The sequence below is a fragment of the Ornithorhynchus anatinus genome, chromosome 10 (assembly GCF_004115215.2).
Source record: "Ornithorhynchus anatinus isolate Pmale09 chromosome 10, mOrnAna1.pri.v4, whole genome shotgun sequence".
Taxonomy (NCBI): domain Eukaryota; kingdom Metazoa; phylum Chordata; class Mammalia; order Monotremata; family Ornithorhynchidae; genus Ornithorhynchus; species Ornithorhynchus anatinus.
Window position 1 is genome coordinate 22,685,146 of NC_041737.1, and position 6,200 is coordinate 22,691,345.

A 6,200-nucleotide genomic window follows, 5' to 3' on the forward strand; every position below is an offset into this window, starting at 1 on the left:
GACAAGGCCTGTGTTAACTGCCCCAGTGCTAAGTACAGAGTAGGTGCTTCAGCAAAACCATGAAATTGACACCAGACTCATTAAGCTTGCGTTCGGGAAAATATCAAAATCCGGCTAGGTTTTGTTTTGACATTTCTAAATTTGCCCCCCACCTTCCCATCCATCCCAATAGCCATCACCCAAATCTAACTCTTCACTACATCCTGGTTACAGTAGCAATGTCCACCTGTTCCTCCTGCCTGCAAACCCACCCTTCCCCAGGCCATGCTTCACTGTGCTGCCCAGGGTTTTTTTTTCCAATTTTATGGTATGCGTTATGTGCTTAATGATGTGCCAGGCACCGTACGGGGAGAGATACAAGTCGGACGGTTCCGTCCTTTTGCCCGTTGTTGTAATTCCACATCCAAGCAAAACTGATGACCATGCCTTCAGGGACACACCGTCCGCTCCCCACCCCTTACCTATCCACTCGTGTCCCCTACTAGATCCATACTTCCCACTGTTGCCAACTCACCTCGCCCTGCCTTGGTCCCAACGCCCTGGTTCAATTCCTCCCTTATTCCAAATCTTTGAAACTTCAGCTTTCACGGCTTAGTCAAAGCCATTCTGAAATGCCACCCCAACTAAATACCATCCCAGAACTTCACACCGCTCAATGCCCGTTCGTACTGTCGGTTTATGAATTCGAAGTCCTTCTTCCTACCTGAAGGTTGTGCGCTCCACGAGTAGGAATGATCTTCTAAGCTCCTGGGAAAGTACAAAAGTAGTCCATTGCTTTGCAATGGACTTTGTACGTAAAATAAAAGGAACCTCAGCACTAAGGAATTTATGTTTAGAAAAAACATGCCATAATTTGAGTGTAGCCTGTTCTTGGTACACTCTACACAATATTCCAATGAAGTAGACCAGACTTTAAATATTTCATTTTTTCCTAATAGAACAAGTCAGTTGGGGTGCAACCATTTCGCAGATCTTTTCCTGATCTTGCAGAACGTTCACCAAGCATCAAAGGTTCCTTGGTGTTCAAATGACTGTCTCGATTTTTATTTCATTTACTTTTCAAAAAGGACTTTCTTTTGTCCTTGAAGCTTACTCAGAGCTAGAGTAATTAAAATAAAAAGCTATTTATTTAGCTTTATAGCCATCCACAGCACATCTGATGATAACCATAACAGTATGTTAAGCACTTACAATGTGCCAATCACTGTTCTTAGTGCTGTGGGAGATACAAGGTGATGAGGTTGGATGTGGTCCCTGTCCCACATGAGACTCACAGTCTCAATCCCCATTTTCCAGATGAGGTCACTGAAGCCAGGAAGTTAAGTGATGACTGGCCCAAGGTCACTCAGCAGATATGTGGCAGAGCTGGGATTAGAATCTACATCCTCTGAACTCCCAAGCCCAAGCTCTTGCCATCCACCTCCGGCATTAACACATACAATTATTCCTTTGGTCACTTTTTACCCCCATACACTGATGTTTCTAACTACAACAGGCTTTTTCTTGCTCCCGCTATATCTACATGATTGGCGTCTGCTACGCCCACAGCAGGGATCATGGTCTTGGCACATGGCTGTACTTACCAGAACAGTAAGCACTACAATACCACTGACAGATCTGACGAAAAATTAAACTCAACACAGACCAGTGCGGCCAGAAGGTCCCGCCTCGTTAGAACTTTGCTGAGGAACCTTATCTTTAAGAAGTGTGACCTAGATAGTACTGTAGCCTGACAAAGCCACAGCCAATTTTCCCTCGACCAGACCAAAGAGGTCACTTCTTGGCACCGAACCCCAGTTCTTCATCTTATAGTGTAATTGGACAGAAGTTTAAAATGAGCCCAAGTTCAATATTCCTTATATTCAAAATAATACCCACATCACTCATCTCATGAAAACTGGAATCTCACAAGGAGATTCTGGTCCCAGTCCTCGCATCTACGAAGCCCACTACGCTCAGCTCGTGGGTTTTATGCAGGTATGTATCATGGAGCCTCAAACCTGACCTAAACTCCGAGTGTCTGATCCAATAAGCATCTTCTTCTTGCTTTAAAGGACCTAGACGCAGACTTTGATGATGGGAGCTTTTTTTGATCGGCAGAAACAGCCTTCCATCATGGCCTTGCCAACGCCATCAGCTTTCAACGGGAGCAGGACGACCTGCTGAAATAGTCTACAACCACCCCGGGGGCAGATGAGACCAAATCAGCCACTGGGCAAGCTTTCTTGCTATTTGTGCCGGGCGGGCCCATCTTCCTTCATCTGGAGGACACCCGGGAAGAGCCGGGCTGGCTCCAGAACACCTCTTCTTCCTAACTCCCAGTGAAACGAAGGAGAAGGCTGCCTGGAGGTGGTTCTCAATCACTCCATGAGTGACACCAGGCTGGTGACCTGACACAGCCATCCGATGGCACCGGGGAGCTGGCAAGGCTCTGCCCCTCTCTGCATGTAGGTCGAAAGGAGTATTAACCTGACCCCAAGAATTTCTTCCCTGAGCGCAATGTAGTCTGGTAGCTAAGGCAGTGTTGACATTGACAAGCATCAACAGTCATTATGACTAGTGTACACAGCTTTAAGCTAACGCAAAAAACAAAGTGCAGTATTGACATTGACAGGCATCAACAGTCATTATGACGAGTGTAAGCAACTTTACCCTTAACCCAACAACAACAACAAAAATGCAACATTGACATTGACATATATCAGCAGCCACTATGGACTACCTTAAGCAACTTTACACCAACTCAAACAAAGAGAGCGCAGAAACCCATAGATGCTTTCCATACCCAGACTGCACATCCAGCCTAAAACCTAATGACCAAAAGTGGTTGGGTTAATGTGAGTTATCTGTCAACAGACCAGAGGTCCCAGTGAAACTTGGGAAGCAAAATGACTTAGCTTAGTAGTAGATCATGGATTTCTTCACATTATATTTTATCGAAACCATATCAGGGCCTCTTAAAATGGCTTGAGCGGTGCAAGATATGGCCTGCCCCTCAAAAGCAGCAGAGCTTACTTCAGACAGGGGCACGTATTAGGGAAGATTACTTGGTTTCCAAGCCTATTTCACCCCTGGCGTCAAAGCCTCCTTGGGCTGCTAGTACTACTACTACTAATTACGGTACCTGTTAATAGCTTACTATTTTCCAGGCACTCTCTGTATTAAGAACTGAGGAAGAGATAAACACAGTCCCTTGGAGGGGAGAAGACTCACAGATGAAGTAGAAGAGACCAGGATTTAAATATTAATAACGGTATCTGTTAAGCTTACTACGTGCGAGGCACTAAGCACTGGGGTGAATACAAGCAAATTGGGTTGAACAGAGTCCCTGTCCCACTGGGGGGGGACGGACGGGACGGGGATGGGACCCCCCCTTGGTCTCACCTCCCATTTTACAGAGGAGGTAACTGAGGCCCGCCCAGAGAATAATAATAATAATAATGTTGGTATTTGTTAAGCGCTTACTATGTGCAGAGCACTGTTCTAAGCGCTGGGGTAAACACAGGGGAGTCAGGTTGTCCCACGTGGGGCTCACAGTCTTAATCCCCATTTTACAGATGAGGGAACTGAGGCACAGAAGTTAAGTGACTTGCCCACAGTCACACAGCTGACAAGTGGCAGAGCTGGGATTTGAACTCATGAGCCCTGACTCCAAAGCCCGTGCTCTTTCCACTGCGCCACGAGCAAGAGAAGTGACTTGCTCACGGTCACATGGCAGAGAAGTGGCGGAGCCGGGATTAGAACCCTCGACTTGGAGACCGAGGCCCTTGCTCTCTCCACTATGCCACGCGGCTTCTGTTTTTCTTTTTCTTTAAAGTCCGCAACGCCACCCGTTAAAAGCCCATTTTACAGAGGAGGAAACTGAGGCTGAGAAGGTCAGAGACCCCCTCAGAAGGCAAGCGGCGGAGCCGGGATTAGAACCCACATCCTGTGACTTCTGGGTCCGTGCCCTTTCCCCTGGGGCACGCCGCTTAAGCAACTGGAGGAAATACAGAATGAGTCAGTGCCATACAAAGAGGACTCGACCTACATGGAGCCAGAGGGTCGGCTATGGCCCCGTCCCCCTAGAGCACTGAACCACAGAATTAACTCGTTGAGTTACCTGCCACATTTTAACATCTTTCGGCCACGATCCCCAGCAACCTCAACAGGCCGGGACAAGTGCAATACCATAGACAAACAAAGCATTGCAACTGATCCCAACCTGCGTAGAAAGGGGTTTGACTTTTCCTGGCTTTGGAACGGACTTCACTGCCACAGTCAGTTTTGCATGGATTTGCACAGCAGAGTACCATACAGCTGGATGCAAACCTGCAAAACTAACCATAGAACAGCGCTCAATTAAAAGACCGCTTGATTGAAAGACACGCTGAAGGTGAAGCTCTACAGCCAGCAGGACTTTAAGTGCTCATAATGCAGTAGATAACTAAACACTACCTGCACTATAAGCACTTTAGTGCTACAGGAGCTGTCATCAGAAAGAAGCCGGACCGACACCTCGCTACTGGCGGCAAGAAAAGAGTTTAAAAAAGGACTCAAACCCCTCGATGTAGGAAATAGCAGGCCACCGTCAGTTTTGCATAGATTTGCACAACTACATTCTTCTTGTAGTGCAACTATGCAAAACTAACAGAGAGCTGCAAACAAAAAAAAAAAAACAAACAAAAACAAGACCACCCCAAAACCACCACCCGCTCCCCCCGCCCCCCCCCCCCAAAAGCCCACTAAATACACTTGCTTACATTTGGAGTTACTGGACGAAAACATAACTTCTTATGCCAGAAGGAGCACTTAGGGCAGTAGATGCTAATCTACTTCACTATCTGCACTAGATGCACCTTAGAACAAAAAGCACTTGAAAAACCAGCATACCGTACAAGTTAAGGCCCAACGAGGCTTTCTGTGGCAGGTGTCAACATAATGCTACAAGTGCCTTCACTGCAGTAGATTCTACATACCACTACCTGCACTGTAAGCACTTTGACATTATTCTGACGGGGGCTACTGTCGTCTGCCATCGCGAGGAGTGCAGTCTTCTCTGTACCTGCTGAACACAAAGAGACAAAGGTGAATTTCGACAGAAGCCGCTCCCCTATTTGCGACTTAACCCTCCGCGAGACTCCCCTATTCACGACTTACTCTCTGCGAGACTTTTGACATTTTGACCCCCACCACCCAACAGCCACGCGAGGTACGGAAAATCCACAAAGGAAATCTCAGAGCCCAGTGCTGTGTCACTAAACCGGGCGCACGATTGAGACTCTTCCCCCCTCCGTTTGCATTTCGCAACTATCACCAATCGATAGGATTGTACAATACGTTAACTTGGAACGAGCCGACAGGGATCGCAGCTAAGTGGGTGCCTCCCTACAGAAAGCAAGAAAAACAAGAGTGGATCGTTTCTATGAGCCGGTCACATACTTCTTTACTGACTTGAGTTTTCGATCCTTGCGGAGCTTCAAACCAGCTGTCACGAGTTGTAAGAAAAAGTTTCTCTTCTACCCATTTTATCTATATCAGAAAAGGCGCCCGTTAACGTGCGCCAAACTTGACCCGGAGGTGCTTCCTCCAGAGCCTCAATAAATAACCCGGTCTCTCGACCCGGCCCTGGGGCCTCAAAGTCGACGGGCCGGCATCAGCGATCCGCTCGCGTTAACGATAAGCAAGCCGTCCGTCCCCAGTATCTCTAGTCCCAGCTCATCCACGGAGTTGACCGTGTAGATCTGAAGAAATGAGATCGAGAGCCTCCTCTTGGAGATTCCGGGTTTTAAGATCCTTCATCCGACGACCCGGTCGAAACGCACACGGAGCCCGAGTTATCTCACGAGCGTCCGGCACACCCTGAAGTCCGACTCACCCGGTCTCAAGAGACGCCGAGCCTGGGCCAGCGCTCCGCGCCCCTCCGACTTTAGCCACTTTCTCGCCGCACACGGAGACCCTGAAAAGAGGGGAGGGCAATATATTAACCGATTCTAAATCTGCATCATTTCGAAACACACACACTTATCGCTCAGCCCCACGATCCCACGGAAGACCCATTCACCTGCCCCTCCGCTCGCGGGGAACCGTGTCAACTCGTAAAAGGTCAAAAACGAAAAAAAAGGGGGGGAACTGGGGAAGCGGGGTAGCTATCGGAGGTCCGAGGGCGTCGACCACCACGCCGCGCGGGAGGGAAGATGCGGGAAAGCGAGTCGGAGCCG

The 6,200-nt window shown here is 48.3% G+C and overlaps 5 non-coding genes across 5 annotated transcripts; all 5 read right to left on the bottom strand.

Annotated features, from left to right (window-relative positions):
* Positions 1-4,125: 4,125 nt before the first annotated feature.
* On the bottom strand, positions 4,126-4,235 carry MIR92A-2 (microRNA mir-92a-2). The gene has a single exon (NR_034832.1). It is a non-coding gene; the product is annotated as a microRNA mir-92a-2 (primary transcript).
* A 25-nt stretch (positions 4,236-4,260) lies between these two features.
* Positions 4,261-4,321, bottom strand: MIR19B-2 (microRNA mir-19b-2). Its single transcript, NR_127415.1, has one exon. It is a non-coding gene; the product is annotated as a microRNA mir-19b-2 (primary transcript).
* A 48-nt stretch (positions 4,322-4,369) lies between these two features.
* MIR20A-2 (microRNA mir-20a-2) lies at positions 4,370-4,478 on the bottom strand. The gene has a single exon (NR_034831.1). It is a non-coding gene; the product is annotated as a microRNA mir-20a-2 (primary transcript).
* Positions 4,479-4,544: 66 nt separating this feature from the next.
* MIR19A (microRNA mir-19a) lies at positions 4,545-4,682 on the bottom strand. The gene is given in 1 exon segment (NR_034830.1): positions 4,545-4,682. It is a non-coding gene; the product is annotated as a microRNA mir-19a (primary transcript).
* Positions 4,683-4,911: 229 nt separating this feature from the next.
* MIR17 (microRNA mir-17) lies at positions 4,912-4,996 on the bottom strand. Its single transcript, NR_034915.1, has one exon. It is a non-coding gene; the product is annotated as a microRNA mir-17 (primary transcript).
* Between the last annotated feature and the right edge of the window lie 1,204 nt (positions 4,997-6,200).